We start from the raw sequence: 12,612 nt of genomic DNA, 5'->3' as shown, positions 1-12,612 counted from the left end.
CTGGTTTGACCCTTTTAACAATGGAATTGAATGGACATGAGGTTTAGGTGGTGGTAAACCATTAGGAGTGCTAAAAATTGTATGCAATAAGAGGTATAATTTTGGTTCTATGTCGTCACGCAATTCTAACAATGAAAAGCATGAGTCTCTTCCTCGATAACTTGCATGCTATAGACTTCTCCAATAGCATTCATGCTAGGTTAAAATACTCCATTCGTCCACTTTTCTTTCAAAATCTCAAATAGGTCATAAGATTTTTTTCAGTCTCAATTAAGTCCATATTTTTGAAAATGCGTAATAATTAGATCCATTTCGTTAGTATGGTTTTAATGATGTTAAAGATACGCCACGTGTTAACTCCTATTTTTTTGAATTTTTTTATTTTTTTAATTTTTTTTAAATTATTCATGTCACATGTCACGTCAATATTATGCCACGTGTCACGTCAATATTGTGTCACGTGTCAAGTTAATAAGGTGACACATGTCAAGTCATTATCTGAATCTCAATTTAGTCCATATATATTTGTTATTTTGATTATATTTGAGTCCATTTTTTTTTTAATTTTCAATTTCATCATCTCCAAATTGACACCAAATTTAACTTTTGTATAAATATCATAATGATATTTTTATTATAAGTAATATTTGTATGACATATTTTTAACAATATTAAGTTTATTTAAATTTAAATTTTACATTAAATTCTATTTATTTATTTTAAAATTTTAAATATATTTATTTTAACTTTTTACAAAATTGTTTTAAAATTTGATATTTAAATTTATAAAATTGTTATTTTTAAACCAACTCTAACATTTGTATATAAATTGTTTAAAACAATTTTTTAACAAGTTAAAATAAATATTTTAAAATTTTAAAAGAAAATATAAGTAAAGTTTAATGTAAAATATGAATTTAAATAAACTTAATATTATTAAAATATTTAATAAAAATATCATTATAAAATTTATATAAAACTTAAATTTGGTCTCAATTTGGAGAGGATGAAATTGAAAATTAAAAAAAAATGGACTAAAATGTAATCAAAATAACAAATATATGGACCAAATTAAGATTCAGACAATGACTTGACACGTGTGTCACCTTACTGATTTGACATGTGACGCAATATTGACGTTACATGAATAATTTTCAAAAAAAAAAAAAAATTCATAAAAATGAGGAGCTGACACGTGACACATTCTTAACACTATTAACATCATACTAACAGAATAGACCTAATTGTTACGCATTTTCTAAAATATGGACTTAATTGAAACTAAAAAATCTAAAATCTATTTAAGATTTTAGAAGAAAAAAACATAGACCAATAAAATATTTTAACCTTCATATGAACCATTAGCCTAATATGAACCATCCATCAACACTTTCAAAAAGGCAAAGTTCCTCCATGATCCATGAATTTAATAGTACCCACTCCCAAGTCTCCTTTCCAAGCTTTGAGGGATAAATGGTAATCATCAATATGTTGTAATTCTGTTTTTCTTTTTTTTCTCCTCTTTCGTTGCTTTCCGTTTGGTTAGAATCGTCCCTAGAATAATTAATTATCTTCTCAAGTAATTATACTAGAGCAAAAGCAAAAATGGATTACCAATAACAACTTCTCTAAAATAATCGATTTCATCCTTATTTAATCGGTTATTTATATCAAAGATCAAACATATAATTAAGTTTAAACCACTTTTAATATGTTATTTCAAATATTAATCCATTAAAATTATGGTAGTAATTAAATTTGTTTATAACATATACCAATTAACAAATCAAAACAAAATTCATTAAGAGATTCATGTATTACAACTTAAAAAATAAGCAAAACAAGCAAAACAATTAATGATTAATTTAAAATTTTTCACTTCTAGTGATCTCATTACCCATTTTCTTCCGTTTCCTCTTCATACTTCCTAGTTTATCATGAACCTTTTTCATTTTGTTCAACTCCTTTAACAATGTAAGTTCAAAAGGAGAAAGACTTTGTTTTTCGACTTCTCGAAAAGCGAATTCTCACTTTGAATAGTGCATGGGTCAATATTGGGAAATAAAATGCAAATTCCGTAGGAAATTTAAAATAAAATTATTTTTGAAAAAAAAATCAGGTAACATGTACAAATAATTTATCAACTTTTATTCTAAATTTATTTTTAATACAAGGACAAATTAATATATAACAATTTTATCAATTAAAAAAAAAATATTATACAAGAAAATATTTTAATTATTAAAAAACATTTGGTCAAAATTAATCAGAGACACATATATGGAGACTAAATTGAATTAATGAAATATATATGAAGACTAAATTTAAATCAAAACAATGACATTTGATAGTAACATTGACATGTGGCATTATCTTGTCACGTGACACTGACCTGTCACTTATCATGCAAGAGACCTCACACATGACATTTATTTTTGTTTGAAAAAAATAAATTAAAAAAACACAAATTAATAAGTGGCATGCTGTTAATGGTGTTAGTAATTTCTGTCATAAAGAGACCTAATTAAAGTCTTTTAAAAAAAATTGGAATGTAAGTGACACTTTTTAAAAAATGAATACCAAATTGACATACTTCTATCAAAATAGGTATCATGGGAGTAATCAATCCTTAATCTAAACAAATTCACTGTCTATTATCTTTTCTTTATTACAAACGACTCCATTTTTTTATTTTCTCCCTTTTATTTATCTCTTTGTTTTTCACTCCCATCCACTAGCTCATCATCACATCCTTAAACGTGTGTTTAGATTAGGATGTCGTACTGTCAAAACATAGGTGCGAGGAGGTGCTAATGTCGTGAGGGTTTGTTTCAAAAAATTTAAAGGAATACGAGGACAATGATATCACTCATAACCATCAGCACATAATAGACACAGATGTGTGAATATGTACCGTTCAACTTTAGTAAAAGACAAAAGTAGCCTTCTTTGTATTAGACAATGCTTTCGTATTTTAATTTGCCAGCACTCTCTTTTTTGTCATTTTCCGAATCTCTAATTTTCAAATGTGGTAATTAGAATTAATTGGCATATATATGACAATAGAAAAGTGTTAATGATATTAATTTTACATGTACTTCATCATAAATAGTTTTATTATTTTTGGTAAATTGTAGAAATTTCATTTCATTTCATTTAGATTTAGAAGATCTATTATTTATAAAACTTTATTGTTGTTTATGACTACAATGTTTATAATAGTTATACTATTAATATAGAAATTTTTATTTAGAAAAATGTAATTAAATATTTTTTTACAATTCCTTTTTTATTTTAATTTTAGCTTCCTAATTTTAATTTTATTTTTAATTATAAATAAAAAAAATTAATTTAATTTTGATATCATTTGTAGTATTTACTTTTAAAATTTTATCATATTTATTCTCAAAGATAAAATGGTAATCACCAAGATAAAATGGTAATCACCAGTAGCGGACCTATGCAAAGACTAAGGGGCCATGCCCCCCAATTTTTTTATATTTATATATATTAATATATAATTTTAAATATATTTTTAAAAAAATTAATATTTGTAATATATTTTATATATTTGATATTTTAATAAATTTTTATACATTTATATTTATATATAAGGAAAAGTTTTTTTTGCTTGTCTACATTTATTTTTTAATTTTATATTTTAAATATTTTTTAAATAAAAATAATTATTTTATTAATATTATGTTTTAAAATGATTATTTGTATAATTTAGTTCTGATTTTTGAAAATATGATGCAATTTTGTCATTTTCGTTAAATTTCTTGAATCAGATTTTTCATCAAAATTGAAGTTGTAAATAAAAATGATTATTTGATTTGTTTGTGTAATTAACAGAATCCTAGTATCAATTTTTTATGAAAGATCTTTCTTCCGCTTTTGAAAATTCAATGAAAAAAATCAAAGTACATCAATTTTTAAAAAATCACAAACAAATTGAATGAAAAGATAGACCAAAAGAGTAATTCAACCAAAATTTTGGCACCTCCAAAATTTTGGCTGAAAATCCGCTAGTGATAATCATCTAATTTTATCTATTACTTTTTTTAAAAATTTATTATATACATCATATTATGTACAAATTTTTACAAATTTTCATCTCAAATTTACTCAAATTATACCATCTATCTCTTAATCCAACCAATAATACAATCCACATTCCATCTTTTCAAATTCATCTACTAACTCTCTCAAATCCACTCCTAAATCCAAACACACCCTAAATATTATCTTCTTGGTAGAGAAAATATCATATAAAATTATTTTTCTCCTCTATCTTAACCAAACCTATTATGCATAAAATGTGTTATCTTCCTAGTAGAACAAACATCATTATCATATCAAATTTTCACGTGCATTGAAAAGAACATGTAAGCAACACAACACGACAAGTATAAATTTCAATGGTGGTCCCAGTAATTATTATACATGTTTGATTATCATATGTTTTCTATTTTTTTTTATAAAATATATATTAATGTTAAGAACTCAATTTTGAAAAAGAAAAATGATTTTTTTTATTATCATGAAATATCTTCCCGTGAAACATAAAAGTTAATCATATGAGAGTTTGAAAGATACTATATAGGAATATATATATAACTAAGTTAAAACAAAAAAAAAACATAATCTAAGTTACCCTAGTTAAAAAAATTGTATTATTAATTAAAGGTGAAATTTGAGAAAAATAAAATAAAAGTTGGTTTAGACATTTTAAATTCTGAAAATATAGCTGGTAAATATATTTTTTAATTAATAAAGACATGAAGACTTAATTATTCTTTGATTAGGTATACTCTTATCTTTCAATTCTAGTTTTCAGGGAAAATTGATAGCTTCAATTGAGGATGTATTTTTCTATTATTAAAAGAAACTTCGTTGAGTAACATAAGTTTTTCTTTTTATTCTAGAAATCTTACTTGTTAGTAGTTTGTTACAGGAAAGTGCAGCTCACAACCTCTCTTACTTTTTCCTTCTACCATCAAATCAATTACAACTCCTAAATATGTATTCCTTTTTTAATTTCTTTCATTATTTTTATATTTTGTTAAAGTTTGAATGGATAATATATTATTGATTTAATTACTATTTTGGTTCATAATTTTAGTGATTATTTTGGTTTTAATATTTGTTTTTTATTGATTTAAGTTCTATTATGTCTTAAATCAATTTAATTTGATCATTTGTTAGATTTGAATAAACTCCTTATTCGTAGAGTGTGTTGGTTATTTGTAATGAAAATGTGTTAATATATTAATTTTTAATATCTTATTTTGTTTTTCTATGTTTTTTTTAGTATTTTTCTCTTCTATTTCTTCTCCAAATCCTCTAAAATTCCTCCCCCGTCTATCACAAGCTCATCACCAACGACCTTTTTTGACAATTGCGATCTCCACCCTACCATCACTTCTGCACTGAACAAGTTGAAGGTTTATAGTTTGAAAATTTATTTTTTGACAAAGTTTTATTGATAAAATTTTGACAATGTATACATAGCAACACCTTAATGAAAGTAAGAAATGTTTGATGTGACTTTGAAAGAGAATAAAAATGTGTAGTGTATGTTAAAAATCAAACTTTGTCAAACTTTGTAAAAAAAAAATTGTCAAAATATCATAGCTCTTGTAATTCAGAACAAATAGAAGAGGAAGGGATAGTGTCACTATATATAGGTTGGTGTTGGTTGAAAAACAATTGAAAGAAAAGGTGAGTGCATGATAAGTTAGTCAATCTTGGTATCACATAGGAGTGACAAGCAATAACCAATTATTGATTTTTTTTAAATTCTACACAGGGAGGAAAATCTCAACTCCCTATTCCTATTCCTGACCCTGTCTTCAAGGAAAATGTGGATTTTCAAAAGGAAAATGATATAGTAACATCCACTTTTTGACAACTTATCTCACAACATGACGTGTTATCTATTTTATTTTTTTCAATTTTCACGTTGGTGATTTTGGAAGAAAGCGGGAAGGAAAAATGTGAAAAGTGGGAGTGGAAATTGGAGGAGAAAAAACAGAAAGCGAAAGTGCAAATGGTTGAATTAAAAAGTATCTTGTTCGTCGTCTTCAACCATTGATGTTCGTCTTCAACCTCCATTTTTTATCTTCAGCCCTATTTTTTTAAAAATCCCTCTTTTTCTTCGTTGCAATAGTGTGGGTTTACCCATTGGACGAAAGCTTCAACGATTCAACGTTCATATCCATTGGGGTGGAAAGGAGGGATTTTTATTGTTGTTTGTAGTGTCGTCATCATTGTAGTGGCATAAATTTGTGGGTTTCGTCTTTGTGGTGAAATCTAATCGGGGTCGCTTCTTCGAAAGGTCCGTGGTGGTAAGTTGTATTTATTTTTGTGTATTGCTTGTGATTATTTTTTCTATAAAAAGCAAGAATGAAGATGGGTTTTTGTTTTGAATGTGGGTTGTTGAGGTTAAGGTTAAGATTATGTGTTCTTATTTTGGTTATTGTTGTTGTTGTTTCTGAAATGCTTCTGCTTACATTTTTCTTAGATTAAGTCAGTAAATTGTAAATCCACATATGTGCTTACTTAAGACTTAATATATGCGAACCCATGTTGTATGATTTGCACATTAGATATCCTTGGTAGTTATAATGGAGCATGAGTGATTTTGCATTTGTTGACTTATTGAGTAAACTGTAAATCCACACTTAAGATATAATTACTGCGAAAACTTGCTCTATGATTTGCACATTAGATATCCATATTTGTTGTTGTTGAGCAGGGATGATATTCATTCATTGGTTTACTAAGTAAATTGTAAATCCAAATATGTCCTTATATTAGAGTTCATAATTACAAACCCATGGTCTATGATTTGTAGATTGCTTACCCCTATTAGTTATAGTTGAGCACGGATGATATTCAATGATTGCCTTATTGAGTACACTGAAAATCCAAGTACATGCCTACTAATGAGTTAATAAGTTATAACCCATGGTCTAAGATTTCCACATTACATATCCATATTAATCATATGTTGAGCTTGTCTCATATTTTTTGATTGACTTATTTAGTAAAGTGTTATCCAAATTATGTACTTATTGATGACTCAGCCATGTGCATTAGTGTGAGCTAACTTATAAGAAGTTATTGGCTATCCTTTATGTTTTGTGCAAGTTATATCATATATACATGTTATTTTTGCATTCAGGTTTGCTAGTGTGATATGTGATACCCTTTTTTTTTATATTATTCCTTCTTCTCTCATTCCAGAACACTGAAACCATACACCCACTCCTTCCTCTTCTTTCTTCGCCTCACCACCACTTTCTACACAATCACCATTAATCACTCTCTATCTAAATCCCTCTCCTTGAACTTGGAACAGATTCTGGAAGAGTGACCTCAACAGAACCTCCTGCTGTCTCCGCTTTTAGCTTCCCTCCTTCTAGGTAAGTCTCCATTTTCGTTTTGGGGTTCAATTTTAGCTTAAGACTCGAAATTCTATTTCTGTTCTGAGTTTGATCAAGTGTTCCTTCATTCCCTGTGTCTTGATGATGAACTCATTAGGTTGAACTAAGGAATTCTGCTTTTCCTCTCTGAAGTTGCTTTCACCAAAGCATTCACCAGAAATAGGTAAGGGAAGCTAACTCTTCACTAAATTTCCGTGTAAAAAGTGTCTCTGAGTGCTTGGATTGCATGATCATGTGTTTAATTGATGTTTGGAACTGCTTGCTGTGTGAAATTGAGTTTTTGTGTGAATTGCATAGCTCTGCATGTGAAGAACAGATTGGAATCTTGGTAATTTCGTCCAGGCGAGCAGCTCTCGCTTGAGCGAAAATATCAAAGAGTCGCATATGTCACTACGCGAGGTCTCGCCTAGGCGAGTTGGGGTCGCTTGAGCGAGAGATCCTCTCGTCTAAGCAAACCAACTTAGCCTGAGCGAGAATTTGCTCAGATTTTTTAGTTGCCCACTGTAAGTGATCTCGCCCAGGTGAGAGCAGCTCGCCTAAGCGAGATGACTCTCTAGCTTAGGTGAAATCCTCTAGCTTGAGCGAGATTCACTGCAGAATTGGATTGTCTTCTCTGTTTTAGATTAAATGAAGATATGCTAAGTGGATTGATGTGATAATTGTCTATTTTGTATGAGTTTTATGAATAATAGTCTACGTGATGGAATTGTGTGAATTTGGTCTATTTGAGAATGTGATGGAATTAGGATTTCAAGGGAAATTCTAAGGATGATGGCTTTAGTGAATGTAAGGACATGAGGACTCATTTTGGTGGTATCCTGACGCTCCTATAACCATTAAGACTCATATAGAGTATAATGGATTATGTCGGGAGGAGTAGCAGGAGGTCCTAGTCTATGGACTCGATCCGTCATTGACGTGAAGGAGACTTACCCTGGGAGTGGTTGGGTGAATACCCCTTGTGCACAAAACTCTGCAGAGTTTGGGAACCGTCATAGGTGCAAGCCACCAAGAGCTCCAATGTCACTTACATAATCCGGATATCGAGTCTAGAATTGTGAATACGTGTTATGATTATGACGATTTGAACAATTCTGATAAATGTGATAAACCTTGATTGACGCTTAATTATTAAATTGCATGATTTCTCTTTATTTAAGTTAGTTTACCCTTCTTGCATATGTTTGTTCTGCGTGTCTTTCTCTTTTGCGATGATCGCCCTTAATGATTGGCGTGAGCAGCTAAAAGTGCAGGTGAGGACACACCCCTCCTGGATAGGAGTTGAGTGGTGACTGAGCGTTTCCAACAGTAACCTTCACTCTTTGTTTTGCTTAGATGGTTGGGTGTTTTGTAACCCCTTTCTTAGTGTAGGCTGTATGTATAGGCAGTACATGTATGGTTATTTAATGATGATTGTATTGATACTTTATACCGGCCTATTCCTATCATTTGCTTGAATTATCATAATATAATGTTTTGTTTGATAGCGTAAAAACTATTAAAACAGGATGTTACATGATACACTTCATTTATGTGATGAATTGCATTATTTATCAGACTTATTATTTTGGCATACCTCACTGAGAATAAGTGTTGCATGAATTATGCTGACATTAGTTTACCTAACTTCCTTCATCAGAATAAATGATTTTAGTGAAGATAGTGATTGCAGTGGTGACATGCAGGCTGATAGTAAGGTATGTTATGTTTATTTGTCTTTTTTATTCAAAATGAAGTGGTCAGTTTTAATGATAACTTTTTGCAGGCTTTTATGCATTTTTGTCGGACCAAATACATTGGTTTTTTAAATAACAAGTTAATTGCACAACAAAAGTCACTTCTTCAAGGAACATCGTTTGAATGGTTGACCATGTTGAAAGGATCAACCAAGAAAATGTTTCAAGAGTCAAGCTATACAAATTCCCTTTCAGACCTACACGAGGAGGAAGTGGTAGAATTAAAAGATTTGGCATTAGTGAATTTTGTAGTGGTTTTTGTGGCAATGTAATCAAGTTGGTTTTTTTTTCATGTGCAAAGATTATCATACATTAATAGTAGTGTTTTATGTTTTTAATTATGGATCAAATGTTGTTGGTTTATAAGCTTGTTTAAGTGATATTATCTTAAGCAGCATGTGATTAGTATAATTGGAAGTGATACTTTAGTAATCCACTATGAGTAGAAGGTTCTAACTATGTGCTTAATCCTGAGTAAGTAAGTGCAAACCCAAGTTAAAGGATTTCCACATTCATTTTCCAAGGAAAGACAAGTTGACCACATATGATTTGGAGAAGTTGGGTGGATGAGTAAAGTCTACAACTTCATTTTGTAAATGTTTAAACTGACACTAACTTCATAGTTTTAGTCCTTCAAACCAAATGATAGGAATTACTTTACAGATCCACTGTCAACAATAGTTGTTAACTAATATACAAATAAGTGCTAACACATGGTATTCATTTTGCACTTTCACGAAACCTCTTACTAAACCTTAGTAAGTGTTGATTGTGATGATTTTAATTAGAAAAGGAAAATGATATTGTGACATCCACTTTTTGATGATAACCTTCATTTATGAACATATTAAATTAACTTAACACGAGGGAGTAAATTAATCTATTCCCCTAAGTATTTGCTTACTTTTGAGTAAATAAGTGCAAATTCAGGTTAAAGGATTTGTACATTCACTTAATTGGGAAAGACAAGTTCACCACGTACCATTTGGAGAAGTTTGGTGGATAAGTAAAGTCTACAACTTCTTTTTGGAAGCGTTTAAACTAATACTAACTTCATAGTTTTAGTGATTCAATTCAAATGAGAGAAATTGCTTTGGAAATGCACTGTCAATAGTAATTGCTAAGTGATATATAAATAAGTGCTAACCCATGCTATTCGTTTTGCACTTTCATGAAACTGCCTACCAAACCTCAGTAATTGTTGACTATGATGATTTTAATTATGATGATATTACCTTCATACTCTTATTCCTTCATTTAGTCATATGATGTTGTTAATTAAATTAAGAAAATTGCATTCCTTGACTCACCAACATATACTCCCCATTGGTAATGAAGAGAGTGAAGATTTAAAGAAGTTTTGTACATCCTTTCATGCATGTTCAAAACGTATACCACGGGTTAGCACTTACGTAGGCATGAGTAAGACATAATACTGCACGGTGGAAGTGAAGAAGAAATATAGACACCTTTATTTTTCTTTTCAAAAACACAAAGAGAGGCAAATTAGACTCGCTTTAAGGAATATGAGTATGAAGATTTAACTTTATCACATAAGCTCAAGGCATGAAAGTGCCATTGAAGTTATCGAAGAAAGAAAAATTCATATGCAAAGTATTGCACTTAGGTTAGCATTTATTAAGTCACGAGTTGGCATGTAGTAAGGGGAAAAATTCAATAATATGACTTCAACATTTGTATAATTAACTCTTACTTAACATCATAAAAGACAAGTATTTTCAAATATTCAAAAATATATATATATTTTCAACATGGCTACATTCACAAACATAGGACTGCAAAATTTAGTAATTTAAGTTTCTTCTAATTATGGCACTTTCTCCTCGTGTAAGTAAAAAACAAAGTTCGTATGGCTTGGCTTTTGAAACGTTTCCTTGGTTGATCCTTCAATTGGTGATACAAATTACTGCTTTGCGATTGGTTGATGTCTTCATGTTCAACAAGGAAGCCACCAAGATGGCCAAACAAGTTGAAAGTTCCCATAACACATTCTTTTTGTCAGTTCAGTACCTGCATAAAAAAATAGTTTTTGTAAGAGCCAAATTAGATTCCACCTTGAGAACATGACTACAATTTCCTTGGATTGAGATCATTTTTGCTCAACTATAACAAACAGGGGTAACCAATGTGCAAATCATAGACTATGGGTTCGTAGTATGAACTCTTAAGTATGCACATATTTGGTTTTACAATTTACTCAGTAAACCAATGAATGAATATCATCACTGGTCAACTATAACTAACATGGATATCTAATGTGCAAATGATAGAGCAAGTGTTCGCAGTAATTATATCTTAAGTGTGGATTTATAGTTTACTCAATAAGTGAACAAATGCAAAATCACTCCTGCTCCACTATAACTACCAGGGATATCTAATGTGAAAATCATACAACATGGGTTCACAAATATTAAGTCTTAAGTAAGCACATATGTGGATTTATAGTTTACTTACTTAATCTAAGAAAAATGTAAGCGAAAACATTTCAGAAACAACAACAACCAAAATAAGAACACAAAATCTTAACCCTAACATCAACAACCCACATTCAAAACAAAAACCCATCTTCATTCTTGCTTTTTAAACAAAATATAATCACAAGCAATTCGCAAAAATAAATACAACTTACCACCATGCACCTTTCGAAGAAGCGACCCCGATTAGATTCCACCACAAAGACGAAACCCGCAAACTTACGCTATTACAACAATGACGACACTACAAACAACAACAAAAATCCCTCCTTTCCACCCCAATTGATACGAACGTCGAATCGTCGAAGCTTTCGTCCAATGGGTAAACCCACATTGTTGCAACGAAGAAGAAAGGAGTTTTTAGAAAAATAGGGGTTGAAGATGAAGAATGGCGGTTGAAGACGAACATCAATGGTTGAAGACGACGAACAAGATGCTTTTTAGTTCAACCATTTGTACTTCCGCTTCCTGTTTTTTCTCCTCCAATTTCCATTCCCGCTTTTTACTTTTTTCCCTCCCACTTTCTTCCAAAAAATCCAACGTGAAAATTGAAAAAAATTGAAAAACAGATGTCACATCACATTGTGAGATAAGTTGTCAAAAAGTGGTTGTTACTATATCATTTTTTTTTCAAAAATGCTACTATGGCATGATGTTTGGGTTGCGATTGGGGCCATTGCAACTACTATTTCAAGCAAGAGCAATATTCAAATGTCGTTGCTGCCAATTACCGCTTTGCACTACTATTTGCACATTGTCAATAACTATTATGTATTTAATACAAGAACAATAATATTTTGACAACTAAATTTTGATAATTTTATTTTACAAATTGAGGTAACATCTTTTTGAGTAATTTTAGAATATAAAAAAATAAAAAATAGAAAAAGAAAAGTCACTTAAGAAATATCACATCAAAAATTAATAAAA

The sequence above is a fragment of the Vigna unguiculata genome, chromosome 11 (assembly GCF_037176805.1).
Source record: "Vigna unguiculata cultivar grain cowpea cultivar isolate G323 ecotype 2 chromosome 11, ASM3717680v1, whole genome shotgun sequence".
In the NCBI taxonomy this organism is placed as follows: Eukaryota; Viridiplantae; Streptophyta; class Magnoliopsida; order Fabales; family Fabaceae; genus Vigna; species Vigna unguiculata.
Note: the sequence above shows the minus strand (reverse complement) of the source record.